Raw genomic sequence first — 12,931 nt, forward strand, 5'->3', positions numbered from 1 at the left:
TCTGTTAGTTTTGGGTTAGCAAACTTATCGTCGTTCAGAAAGGTGTCTTCGTGTGGTCTTTGGATGTGATGGCCGTAGTGATCGATGGAATACTCGTAGTCAATAAAATTTGATCTGTTACCTGACAATAAATCTCCTGCATAAGGGATTTTGAAGACTGCTAGTGCAAGTGATTGTAGAATTTGTGTTGTTTCAAGTTCGCATAATTGATGAAGTGTTTCAAGTTCTGTTAAAGACATTTCTTGAAAAATTCTATTTATTGTATAGTCTAGTTTCTTGTCTAGGTGTTTGTCATAATAAATTGCGCCAAAATGTGTGTTGTTCATAAGTGATAGTTCTTGTAAACGTGTACTGTCTTTGTCTTGTGGTTTTATTTTTCCACCAGTGTTTCCTGTGTTTTTAGGAGGTGTACTGGGATGTATGAATTTTCGTCGCTAGTTGGGTGATGTGCTGCATGGGGATTTATGATTGTTTTTCCTGTATTCTTGTTGAAACCTTGTTCGTAATGGACAAGATTTTCTGAATATTGCGTTTTATAAAGTGGTTTGTTGTATTTACATGCAAGTTCCGTTTCTGGGTAAATTTGGAAACGTGTCAATTTAATTTCTATATTAATAATGTTTCTAAATTTATAATTACTCTGTCTGATTTTTTCAGGGTTTAAGTTTTTTGCTACTTGAAATGTGGTACATGTGTCTTCAGGAAACCAAACAACTGTTGTTTGTGTTCGTGTAGTAGGATCGCAGTATCCTTGGTCATTTTTGCAAGGGAGTCTGATAGTGTGTGACTAGTAAATCCTGGGGTCCTGTTCGGGGGGAAAGATTGTTATGATCGGGTTCTGAGAAACTAAGAAGAGAAGGTTCTGGAAAATTAGTATCTTTAGAAGATACATGTGTATAATAGTCCTCAGTATGGATTATAAAAGTTATATATCCAATTGTCTTTTTTGTGTACCTATCGTATTTGTAGATGATTTCTGTGGTTATAAATGGGGATGGTTAAAATTGAGCTGTTATATTTGAGGGGCTAGGGGTAAGGAATGGTGAGTTATATTATTTAGTCTCACTGTGATTTCAAATTTCAGTGTCAGATTATCCTGTGTAAGTAATTGTTTCTTATGTTCTTGTATATCTTTTTGGATATATTGTCGGTATTGTAATCTGTTTAGTGCCCAGTTAATGGAGGGGGTGCTACGAATGTATTCCTGTCTAATCGTAGGGGTATGTTATTGGTTGAATGTTCTCGATATCTAGCGGCAAGATTTGTATGAAAATTTAGAGGAAATGGTGTTGGTGAGATTTGACTTAAGGAAGGGGTTGAGGGGAGTGAAAGTGTTTTTGGTAGTGACAAAGGTGTGTCAGATGAAACGTCTATTGGATCGTTTACTAAAATTGGTTCACTCTGAGTGAAAACTTGTGTCATCCAATATGGGAGTTGTTCTGTAGTAGCTGGGGGGTTAAAAGGATTTTCTTGAATTGTTTCAGATGTAGGGGTTGAACCTAAAAAATTTGATGAGATGTTTGATGTATTTTGTTGTGATGCGGTCTGGGGAGTACTTTGAATTGTACTAGTGTAGAGGTCTATAAGATTTGCTATTGGTGAATGAGGCATTGAATTGAACTCTGGGGGTTTGCAAATTTCTATTTCGTCTTGGATGTATAATTTGTCTGTTTATTTCGAGCGTGTTTTGATTTTGACCTTGGTGTCTTGCTATATTATGATCTTGTTGGAGAGTGGGGTATATATTATATACTGGTTCATAATGGGGTTTGCTTAGAGGTGCTTGGCAAATCACTGGTTCTGGTGGTTCGGACGATCGTAAGTGTCTCTCTTCAAATTATATGGATTGTCTTGAAAAGAGATGCGTGTTGATGATTGGGGGTTTTTTTGTTTGATTATTTGTTGGTGTTGTTGGAGGTTCTTGGGATGCTGTTGGTGGGGACCTGTGTGGGGGTTGTTGATTAGCAATTTTGGAAAATTTTTCAAAATTATTTATTCACGAAGAAATTTTTGTTTATTGAAATATTCTTCGATGAAAAAGATTAAAAATATCGTTGCTAATGCAAAAAATGTGAATGCTTTTTTTAAACATTTGCATATTGTCATTATGAGGGATGTCAGAAATGGGAGAAATATCATAAAAAGAAGATAAACATCTGTCCTACTGAATAGATGTTGGAACATTTAGATAGTTATTAAAAAATCGTACCTGAAGAGGTGGTCAAGGGTTTTTGACAAACTAATATAGGTTTGGACTAGAGAATAGAAAATGATGAAAAAATTGCAAAAATTATCAGGAGGAGGATGAATATTTCTAGGGTATCGGCTATTAGGATTATACAGAGTTTGAAAAAAATTGAAATTATTGAAAAAAAGTTTGAAAGTATATCTTGAATATGGCTGACTGTTTTTTGAAAAAATCAATTGAAGAAATGATTCATTCCGTCAAATTAATTTTATTGCATGTGGTCGGATTCTTTATTGGTTTTTTGACAAGTGGGTTGGGTTTCGGCAATTTGTGGTGAAGGGAAGTTCTGAAGGCTCTTAAGGATCTTCCTAGTTTTGTTGTTATTTATTGGATGATTGGGGGTATCTAAGAGATATTTGTTCATTAGGCTAAATGATCATGTCCATTTTGTTCTTTAGGATAATTTAAAATTTTTTCTTGAGGGTGTTTTGAGATCTAAGTTGGGACAATATTGTTGATCTTTGTTCTACTTGATAGGGGGAAGGTTGTAATATTGAGACTTTGTTTATTTCAGGTGTCAATTTTTAGCGGTTTGCTTATTTCTGACTTAGAAGTTTTTTAGTTATAGTTAGAGATTTGCTTGAAGGTGATTGTTTGTCGACTAAAGAGGCCGTGTCAAAAATGAGGTGATGACTCCGAAAGGTTCTTTTTGGTTGAATTTGAACTAGTTCGTTCAAGTGCTTTTCAGCATGAATTTTGAGAAAATGTACGGATTATGAAAAGGTCTTTCAAGAGGGGAAAATATTAATTAATTTTAGAGTGGTTTTCTGAAATTTAACTTTCTTTAATATTTTAGATTGTGGAATGAATGTTTATAATCTTTTCGTGGCTGATTTCGAAATCGCGATGATTGTCTATGTGGAAGTTTTTCTTTTTGTACTTGTGGTAGAATTTTGTCTTCTTAGTTTTGATTTTTTCTTTCTGTTTGAGTTATCTTTTTATGATTAAAATTTTAGATGTTTGTTTGTTAAGTTCTTTTTTATTTTGTTCATCAGAGTTATTTTAGAAAACTTTGAGTCCTGTAGAGGAATATAATTGAGTCAGTTCGCGAAGAGCGTACTCTTTCGGATAATAAGGTAAAAGATTGTTTCGTTGTTGAATGATTTCTTTTTTGCTAGAATCAGTAAGTTTGTATGTTACTTCAGTAGGGTTATCAAATATTTGGTATGGTCTTTTTCGAAGTGGTTGTAGTTTTTTGGATATTCCTTTTTGTGTATTAAAATTGGGTATTAAAACAACGTTCCAATTTTTAAATCGGTGGCTGGCATGAAGCGTGAAATAATTTAGTTGTTTATATTTTGCCTTTGTAACAATTTCTTTGTTACTTTTTGGTGTAATTCATTGTGTTTTTTATCTCTATTTAAAATCCATTCGGTATGTGTACCGGAAGCTAATTTTAAAATTTGTGGATGATGAAAATGGTGTTCATCATGGGTATGTAAGGGTAGATTATAACAAATTAAATCTTTGTTTGGTTGACAGTAACCTTGCGTATTTTTTAAATAATTTGCTGTGAACATTATCGGTTTTCGTGGTTTTTGACTGAAACTCATTTCATAGGGTGACAGTCCTAAAAGTGTTGTGATTTGTGATTTATGAGATAAGGGGAATAGTTTTACATGTGTTGACCATTCAGTATATCGTGTGTCATTTCCGTTAAAGATACATCTGATATATTCTTGTAATGAAAGGTTCATGCCTTCGACTAATCCATTAGTCCAAGGTGCATGAGATGTACGTGGTTTGTGTTTAAAATTGTATAAGTGGCATAGTGTGATAATTTCGTTGTTTATAAGTTCAGTGCCATTGTCTGTAACAAGGATTTCGGGTAATCCGAATTTTGCTATTCAGAGTTCATAAACTGTTGTATATGCATAATGAGCATTAGAATGGGGTAGTGGGTTAAGTGCAACGTAGTGTGTAAATGCGTCGTCTATGACCATTAAATATGAGTTTCCTTCTGAGGATGGTGATATTGGTCCTTTTGTATCAAATGAAATTCTGTGATTGAAGTATAGACTTTGTCCTTTAAAATCTTGTTTTTCTGCTATTTGTTTTTGGTTTTGGTATGGTTTGTTTAATTGGCTTGTTATGCAATCTTTGCATAATACTTTAATCCAAATTGGTGCATTTGGAAAGTAAAAATTTTGTTTGAAATTGGAGTATGTTTTTTTCTGATCCTGAGTGTCCTTTGGTGTGTAATGAGTGGGCAGTATGAAAAGCTATAAGCACCATACTTAAAGGTAGACAATATACTTTGAGATCAGATGTTCGGTATTCTAAAATATCTTTATTCTCGTTGATAGAGGTATTATTAAATTTTCTGAAATATCTAAGAAGGGTTTTTTTCCTAGAATGGTGATATCGGCTTTAATTGGTTTGGTTTTATATTTGTGCCAAGATTTTAATTGTCTATTAACCGGGTCAAGTTTTTGATGTTTCTGTAATAATTCAAGTGTTATTTTTTTTTTATTGGAAGGAAAATGTTTTCAATTTCAATTTTTGATAGAGGTATTGTATCTAGAGGGTCATGGAGGTTAAAGACTTGGTTTATTGTATATTTTGATTCTTTATTTGGTGGGCCTGATAAATTTATACCATCACTTAGGTTTTCTTTTTCTATTAAAGGGAACAGATCTGTTTTGTATGAGTTTTGTTTGATTGGTTTTTGCTGTTTATTGTATTTAATCCATGATGAATATGTTAATGGTTTAAATGTAGATTTTCCTAGTAGATCTACTTCGTAGTGATTGTTTTGACAATCTAGTTATGGTGGAAAATAATGTAGATTATTAATCTATGATTGGTCTATATCAGTTTTTACTGCATATTTGGATTGTAATCTTGGTGAAGTTTCATCTTTTGTAAGGAAAAAATAAATATTTTGTGGTGTTTCGACTGTTGTTTTCCTTGTTAATAAATCAGGTGGTGTATTTCTACTAATATATTGGGTAGTGCGAGGTTTTTTCCTGCTGCCCAAACTATGGTTAGGTTTGAGAACTTCATTAAAATTAGTTGAAATCTATAAACTCCATGGTTTGGGTTTGATTTTTGTGTATAAAGGAAACTTATGGGTTTATGATCTGTAAATAAAACTGTTGGATGTTTTGATCCAAGTATTAAAAATTCATTTTTTTGTGAGTGTATATATTATGCCTGTGCATTCTCGTATTTTGTATTTTCTTTTTTTCTGGACGGTGGTTGAAGTTTTTGGATTGCATCTATGCGAGATTTTAATGGAGTCATTGTGTTTGTTTCTATAATTCCAAGAACTTTTACACGTGTTAGAAAACAATGGAATATATCCGGGGCTGCTTGCATGTTTTCGTGTATTAATATCTGATGATATTTTTCTAAGACAATGAATATTCGTCTGTGGTTTGTGATTGCATAAAAACATCGTCTAAATATGTGATTGCTTTTTTATTGAGTATGAGTGTTCGGAAAATTTTACTCATGAATGCTGAGAATGCTGCTGGTCCTATGGAAATTCCATAGAATAATCTATTGAATTCATATTGCTGATTTCCAATAACGAATTGTGTTAATTGTCGTGATTGTTCGTTTAATGGCATTTGTTTATATGTACTATTCATATCTGCTGTTGTGAAATATTTACCGTTTATTTTTGTGAGAACTACTTGAATTGGTTCAATAGGCCAATTACATTTAGATTCATCAATGAGTGAATTGAGGTATCTTGTATCTAGAAATATTTTCAATGAATCTCCTTTTGCTAAAATGATAACGGGGTATATAAATGTGTTACCTTTTGGCTGTTCTTCTTTATTTACTGAAGAAATGATTTCATATTGTTCTAGTATGTCCAGTAATTGGTTAATTTTGTCTTGTAAATGAATTGGGACTTTACTTGCTCGTTTATTTGAAAACTGCATCAGGTTTTAGAGGTAAATATAGTGGTGAACTTACTTTTCCAACATCAAATTTAGAAGTTGCGTAAACTTTTGGGTATTTCAAAAGTAAATCAGCTAATTGTTCAAATTTTTTTGTGTTATCTGAGAGTGTTGAAAATTGAAATTTGTTAAAAATTTTAGTTGTTCTTCTGTGTATTTTGATATTTGAAACGTTAGTTCAAAGTAAGGTGTTTTCGTGAAATAGTCTGTGTTTCGTTTTCCATTGCTTATTGTATTTTTTATCGATAATTGTTCGTCAAGAATTGTTGATTGACATATATCTAATAGTTGTAAAATAATATTTACTCTGTACGCTACTTCTTTTGTGGGAGAAAGTGTTGTGTTAGTTTCACAATAACCTAAGAACCCTAGAGGTAGTGTTATTTTATATGGAAAATTGTTATATACATGTAAGGAAATCATGTCTGAGTTTGAGTTTTTCATGTATTTGATAGATGAAAATGTTACTCGGAAAAATTTATGAATTGGTCTGAATTCAAGGTCAGACATATAGAGATGTTGTGTTTTTTGTTCTTTATCGTGTTGGTGAACTTGTTTGATCGAGAAGTTATAAATATAATCTGCTAGTGGTTTCAGGTGTTTCCGTTCCTGATTGTATATAGGGTAAAATTTGGAGAAAAATGGTGGTTGTTTGTTCATGCTTTGAAAAAAAGTTGAAGCTGTGTTTTTATTTCTTGTGCATTTATCTTATAAATGGATTCTGCTGTTTGAGTAATTCATAGTTGGTATATATTTAGTAAAAAATGGGATTCCAATGATATTATGTTTTATATCTGCGATATGGAAGGTTTGTTTAAATGGTTTGCTCGAAAGTTTATTATGTTCCATTGTTCGAGTGGGAACAAGAAAAAGTTGGATTTTTCCATAATTTGTTAAGGTTGATCCTTGTGCTGTTGCTAGCCTGCCTGTTGTTTTGAAGGGTAATAATTTTGGATGTAAAATTTTTATTTCATTCCAAATGGGGAGGTTAATGATGTTTGATTCCGCTCCGGAATCTATTAAAAAATCAAATTCAAGTTCTGGTATTTGAAGTTCTTTGCATGTTGGACTTTCTAAAAGGAGTGGGATTGCCCAAATTTTTTATTTTTGTAATTGCGTTTCTTTAGGTATATTTTGGTAAATGTTATTTGTGCTCGAACATTCTGTGGTTTTTTCTTCTGTTAATTCTTCTACTATTTTTTCTATTGTTTTGTTACTGCTTATAGGTCTTTTATAATAATTTAAAAGGAAGTGATTATGATTTTGATAGATATGAGAATGTATTGGTTGTTCGTATATAATAGGTTCGTAGTCATTTTCAACATGTATCATATTAACTGAAATTGCATTGTCTGTTTCACTTTCACTGTCTGTGGATTCGCATTTTATGTGAATTAATTACAATTCTGGGCTTTTCGTATTATCAATACCAGGGGGATTCGGTTGAAGTTCTTCAGTTGTTTGTGCTTTATTGATTTGCCTTGGATGTTTAGGTGTACTACTTCTATAATTTTGTTGTGAATTTTGATAACGTGTGTTATTCCTATTGAGAGTAGTTTCTTTGTCTGTTTTTATAACTTAAATTTCTGTTCTGTGAATTGTCGCGTGATCTAATTTGATAGTTATTAAATTTTTATCTTTGATAGTTTAATCGGTTGTTGGAATTATCGCGTGATCTATTATTTTGATATTTATGATTTCGATCATTTGAATAGTTTCTATTCCTATCTTTGGAATAATTTCTATTGCTATTATATAAAGAGTTTCTAGATCGATCATTTGAATAATATCTATTTCTCGAACTTGAATGGGAACTGGTATCAAACGAAAATTCAGGTCGGTTTGAATTTGATCTTGACTAGTTATTTCGATACTGATGATTTCGACTGTTTGATCGACTATATCTGTTTTGTGAGAAATTTCGTGAATTTCTTTAGCTTGGTGATCGTCCTCGATAATTCGGAATATAAAATGATTGTTGTCTACAGTAAATTGAGTTATTTGGAAGTGGTTTTCCTGAACTATTATTACTATGAATGTTTTTGTTGGGTAAATTTTGATCTTTTTTTTATGTACTGATGAAATGATTTATTTGGTTCTCTATACTTTTGTGGTTTATTTTGATTGTCTTGTTGTTTTTGTCTGCATTCGGCAAGGCTGTGTCTTTATCTTCGGCAATAATTGCACCTTTTTTTGAATGATGGTTTATCTTTAAAATTAGGGTTTTTCTCATAGATGTTTAAGATTTCATTGCTTTTTTCTGATAATTCTGTATCAGAGTCGTTGATATTGTTTATCTGTGAAGTAGTAGTTTGGATGTTGTTTAGATATTGTAGCTTTAGGTTTTCTGTTTCTTCTTATTTCATAGTAGTTTCTGCTAGTTCTAGTTTACCTAAAAATTTGTAAAGTCTAAAACTGGTTCTCGGATTGAGGAAGGATGTGATGCTCTCTTTTTTATTGCTATTTTTCGTAATTGAGGTGATAGAGTCATCACTAAGATTTCTTTCATCTTTTTGTATTTTTTATAAAATGGGTTTTGAGTGAATATGCTTTTAGGACTAATGTTTCAATGCTTACTGCAAGTTCTTTATTTGTTTCATTTGGTAGTCTTCGAATTTCATTGCATGAAACTCTTTGATGTTGTTTGTTTCTTTCAGAATCAAACGTTTTGAGAATTCTTGTGCGAATCTTTTCCAATCTGATTTAAATTATATAGGTAAAACTGAAAATCATTTTTGGGCTGCGCCGTCAAGTGTGGTTTGAATTAAGGCTGTGCGTCTATGTATCCAATTTTGATGAAGCGGCGTATTTACTGGTTCAGGTTCATATTCAAAATCAAATTTGCTGTGACTGCGTTTAGATATTTTTCTACAGAGTATTCAGAGATCTGTGCATGCAAATACCATTAGTGGCTTATTCGATGATATTGATGATCCAACCATTAGGTATGGATTCATAGTCATTTGTAGTGATTCTGCGGCATTTGGCATTTGCGAAAAGTTTGTATGTTGACTTTTTGTTATTCCATGTTGTTGTAAATAACATGGCAGTGAGATTTCGTTATGAATTTGAGTTGGTTGGTAAGAGTATGTATTGACTGGGTTTTGTGATTGAAAAATATTATTGTATGATGTTGGAGTGTTTTTAGGTTGTCTTATTTGTTCAACTCGTGTAAATGGTTCGAAAACATTTGGTTGATCAATACTGTAAGAACGAGGTCTTTGGCTTAATTAAAATCGTTGAAGAATTTGATCAAAATTTTCCTCATCATCTGATGGAAAACAACTAGCTGTTTAATAAGGAGGTTGATTTCTATTATGGTATCTATTTGTATTATTTTTATTTTGTTAAAAAATGGCTAATTTTCACTTTGATCTTGTAAAGATCGTGGTTGATCATTAAAGTTTACTGAGTTTGAGGATGGTTGTGGTATACTTTGACTTTGTGAATATGAGTAGTTTTGATTATTCATATTCGAAGGTTTTGTTGTTTTTGATCTATTTACATATTTATAATTATGTTCTGCGAAATTATTTTTTGATAATTTATTTTTTGTTTATATGATGGTTTTGTTACTGGTAGAAACGTTTGGTTATCCATTTGTGAATACTTTTGAGCAACCGAGGGTTTTGCCGTGGATTGTATAACTGTTTGCTGAAACGTTGGGTTTTTTTGGTTTTGAATTGTGTTAAAACTGGTTAGAGTTGTTATCAGTGAAAGTTAAAACTTTAATTCATTACTTTAAACATTTTTTCGTGGGCGAGTTCTGCGATTGTGGATAGGATTGTGGGCGAGTGAATATTTAAAACTATAAAGAAGCGTCTTTGCAAAGGTTAGCACTGCTTTAATTTTATAGGCAACTTTTATTAATTTACTACTTTTAAATTATTAATTTTACGGCTTTATTTGGGAGGATTGAAATTATTAATTTATTTTCATTTTAAAAATTTTGACTGCATATGGGAAAAGAGTTTATATATCAATTTATTGCTGTTTTGGGGTAAATTTTACTGCTTCATTTATTGCATTTGGTCAAAATAAGTTTATGATTCTAGAAAAAAGTTTTCTGTTTTTTATTATTTTATTTTTCTTTTTTGTAGATGATTGATGGTTGTGCCTGTGAAGACTAGAGAAAAAGAGAAAAACTTTATCGAGAATGGTTAGTTTTTGTTCTAATTAGTTAGTCTAATTTATTTAATTTATTTTACCTTATTTGTCTGCGAAGAATCCGTGGGGTAAAACGTCGTGGATGATTTCTTATGATGTTAGTAATTTAGCTATCAAATGAATGATTTATTTAGTTTGGAGAATTTGCCAAAGCAGTTCGAGTGCTTTAATGATTTTATGCTCTTCAGTGCTAGGTGAGAGTTCAGAAGGTGTGTTTGGATGAGGGTAAAAAGTTTATGGTTATATCAAGTGTTATGGATGAATTGTAGTATCGGGATTTCAACGGGTTGTAGGAATTCTTTGGGGACGATTAGTGGGCGGGATTCGTCTACGTTCAAGGTTTTGGTTAAGAGACAGAATATATACACCTGGTTGATGAGATCATAATTGCGGAGGATGCCTTTTAGGTTAGTATCGTTATTACAATCAGTGAAGTTAAGAAAAATGGTGAGGTATATTTGGAGTTAATGTAATGATATCTGTGGTGAATTTGTCGTGCTGGTGTATTATGAGTGTAAGGTTGTTGGATGAAGTTATAGTAAGTATAAGTGTGTGTCTGTTTAGTTCGTAACATGATGTCGCGTGAACAGTGCAAATCACGATTTTTGGGTGTGAGGAAAGGAAAGGTTAGTGAGAAGTTGTTAAATTTGTTAAAATATGAATCATAGGCTTGAATATCACGAAGTACTGCTGAAATAACTTGGTCGTATTTTTATCTAAAGTTTTGAGGGTGAAAACGTATGGTGTTTTAATGAAAAATTTTTCTGTTAGTTTTGGGTTAGCAAACTTATCGTCGTTCAGAAAGGTGTCTTCGTTTGGTCTTTGGATGTGATGGCCGTAGTGATCGATGGAATACTCGTAGTCAATAAAATTTGATCTGTTACCTGACAATAAATCTCCTGCATAAGGGATTTTGAAGACTGCTAGTGCAAGTGATTGTAGAATTTGTGTTGTTTCAAGTTCGCATAATTGATGAAGTGTTTCAAGTTCTGTTAAAGACATTTCTTGAAAAATTCTATTTATTGTATAGTCTAGTTTCTTGTCTAGGTGTTTGTCATAATAAATTGCGCCAAAATGTGTGTTGTTCATAAGTGATAGTTCTTGTAAACGTGTACTGTCTTTGTCTTGTGGTTTTATTTTTCCACCAGTGTTTCCTGTGTTTTTAGGAGGTGTACTGGGATGTATGAATTTTCGTCGCTAGTTGGGTGATGTGCTGCATGGGGATTTATGATTGTTTTTCCTGTATTCTTGTTGAAACCTTGTTCGTAATGGACAAGATTTTCTGAATATTGCGTTTTATAAAGTGGTTTGTTGTATTTACATGCAAGTTCCGTTTCTGGGTAAATTTGGAAACGTGTCAATTTAATTTCTATATTAATAATGTTTCTAAATTTATAATTACTCTGTCTGATTTTTTCAGGGTTTAAGTTTTTTGCTACTTGAAATGTGGTACATGTGTCTTCAGGAAACCAAACAACTGTTGTTTGTGTTCGTGTAGTAGGATCGCAGTATCCTTGGTCATTTTTGCAAGGGAGTCTGATAGTGTGTGACTAGTAAATCCTGGGGTCCTGTTCGGGGGGAAAGATTGTTATGATCGGGTTCTGAGAAACTAAGAAGAGAAGGTTCTGGAAAATTAGTATCTTTAGAAGATACATGTGTATAATAGTCCTCAGTATGGATTATAAAAGTTATATATCCAATTGTCTTTTTTGTGTACCTATCGTATTTGTAGATGATTTCTGTGGTTATAAATGGGGATGGTTAAAATTGAGCTGTTATATTTGAGGGGCTAGGGGTAAGGAATGGTGAGTTATATTATTTAGTCTCACTGTGATTTCAAATTTCAGTGTCAGATTATCCTGTGTAAGTAATTGTTTCTTATGTTCTTGTATATCTTTTTGGATATATTGTCGGTATTGTAATCTGTTTAGTGCCCAGTTAATGGAGGGGGTGCTACGAATGTATTCCTGTCTAATCGTAGGGGTATGTTATTGGTTGAATGTTCTCGATATCTAGCGGCAAGATTTGTATGAAAATTTAGAGGAAATGGTGTTGGTGAGATTTGACTTAAGGAAGGGGTTGAGGGGAGTGAAAGTGTTTTTGGTAGTGACAAAGGTGTGTCAGATGAAACGTCTATTGGATCGTTTACTAAAATTGGTTCACTCTGAGTGAAAACTTGTGTCATCCAATATGGGAGTTGTTCTGTAGTAGCTGGGGGGTTAAAAGGATTTTCTTGAATTGTTTCAGATGTAGGGGTTGAACCTAAAAAATTTGATGAGATGTTTGATGTATTTTGTTGTGATGCGGTCTGGGGAGTACTTTGAATTGTACTAGTGTAGAGGTCTATAAGATTTGCTATTGGTGAATGAGGCATTGAATTGAACTCTGGGGGTTTGCAAATTTCTATTTCGTCTTGGATGTATAATTTGTCTGTTTATTTCGAGCGTGTTTTGATTTTGACCTTGGTGTCTTGCTATATTATGATCTTGTTGGAGAGTGGGGTATATATTATATACTGGTTCATAATGGGGTTTGCTTAGAGGTGCTTGGCAAATCACTGGTTCTGGTGGTTCGGACGATCGTAAGTGTCTCTCTTCAAATT

At 32.5% G+C, this 12,931-nt stretch overlaps 1 protein-coding gene across 1 annotated transcript in view; it reads left to right on the forward strand.

Annotated features, from left to right (window-relative positions):
* Window positions 1-12,931, forward strand: part of LOC134839029 (Na(+)/citrate cotransporter-like) — a 54,652-nt gene that overhangs the window by 21,257 nt on the left and 20,464 nt on the right. The gene's annotated exons all lie outside the window — the stretch shown is intronic.

This window comes from Symsagittifera roscoffensis, chromosome 2 (assembly GCF_963678635.1).
Source record: "Symsagittifera roscoffensis chromosome 2, txSymRosc1.1, whole genome shotgun sequence".
Classification (NCBI taxonomy): Eukaryota; Metazoa; Xenacoelomorpha; order Acoela; family Convolutidae; genus Symsagittifera; species Symsagittifera roscoffensis.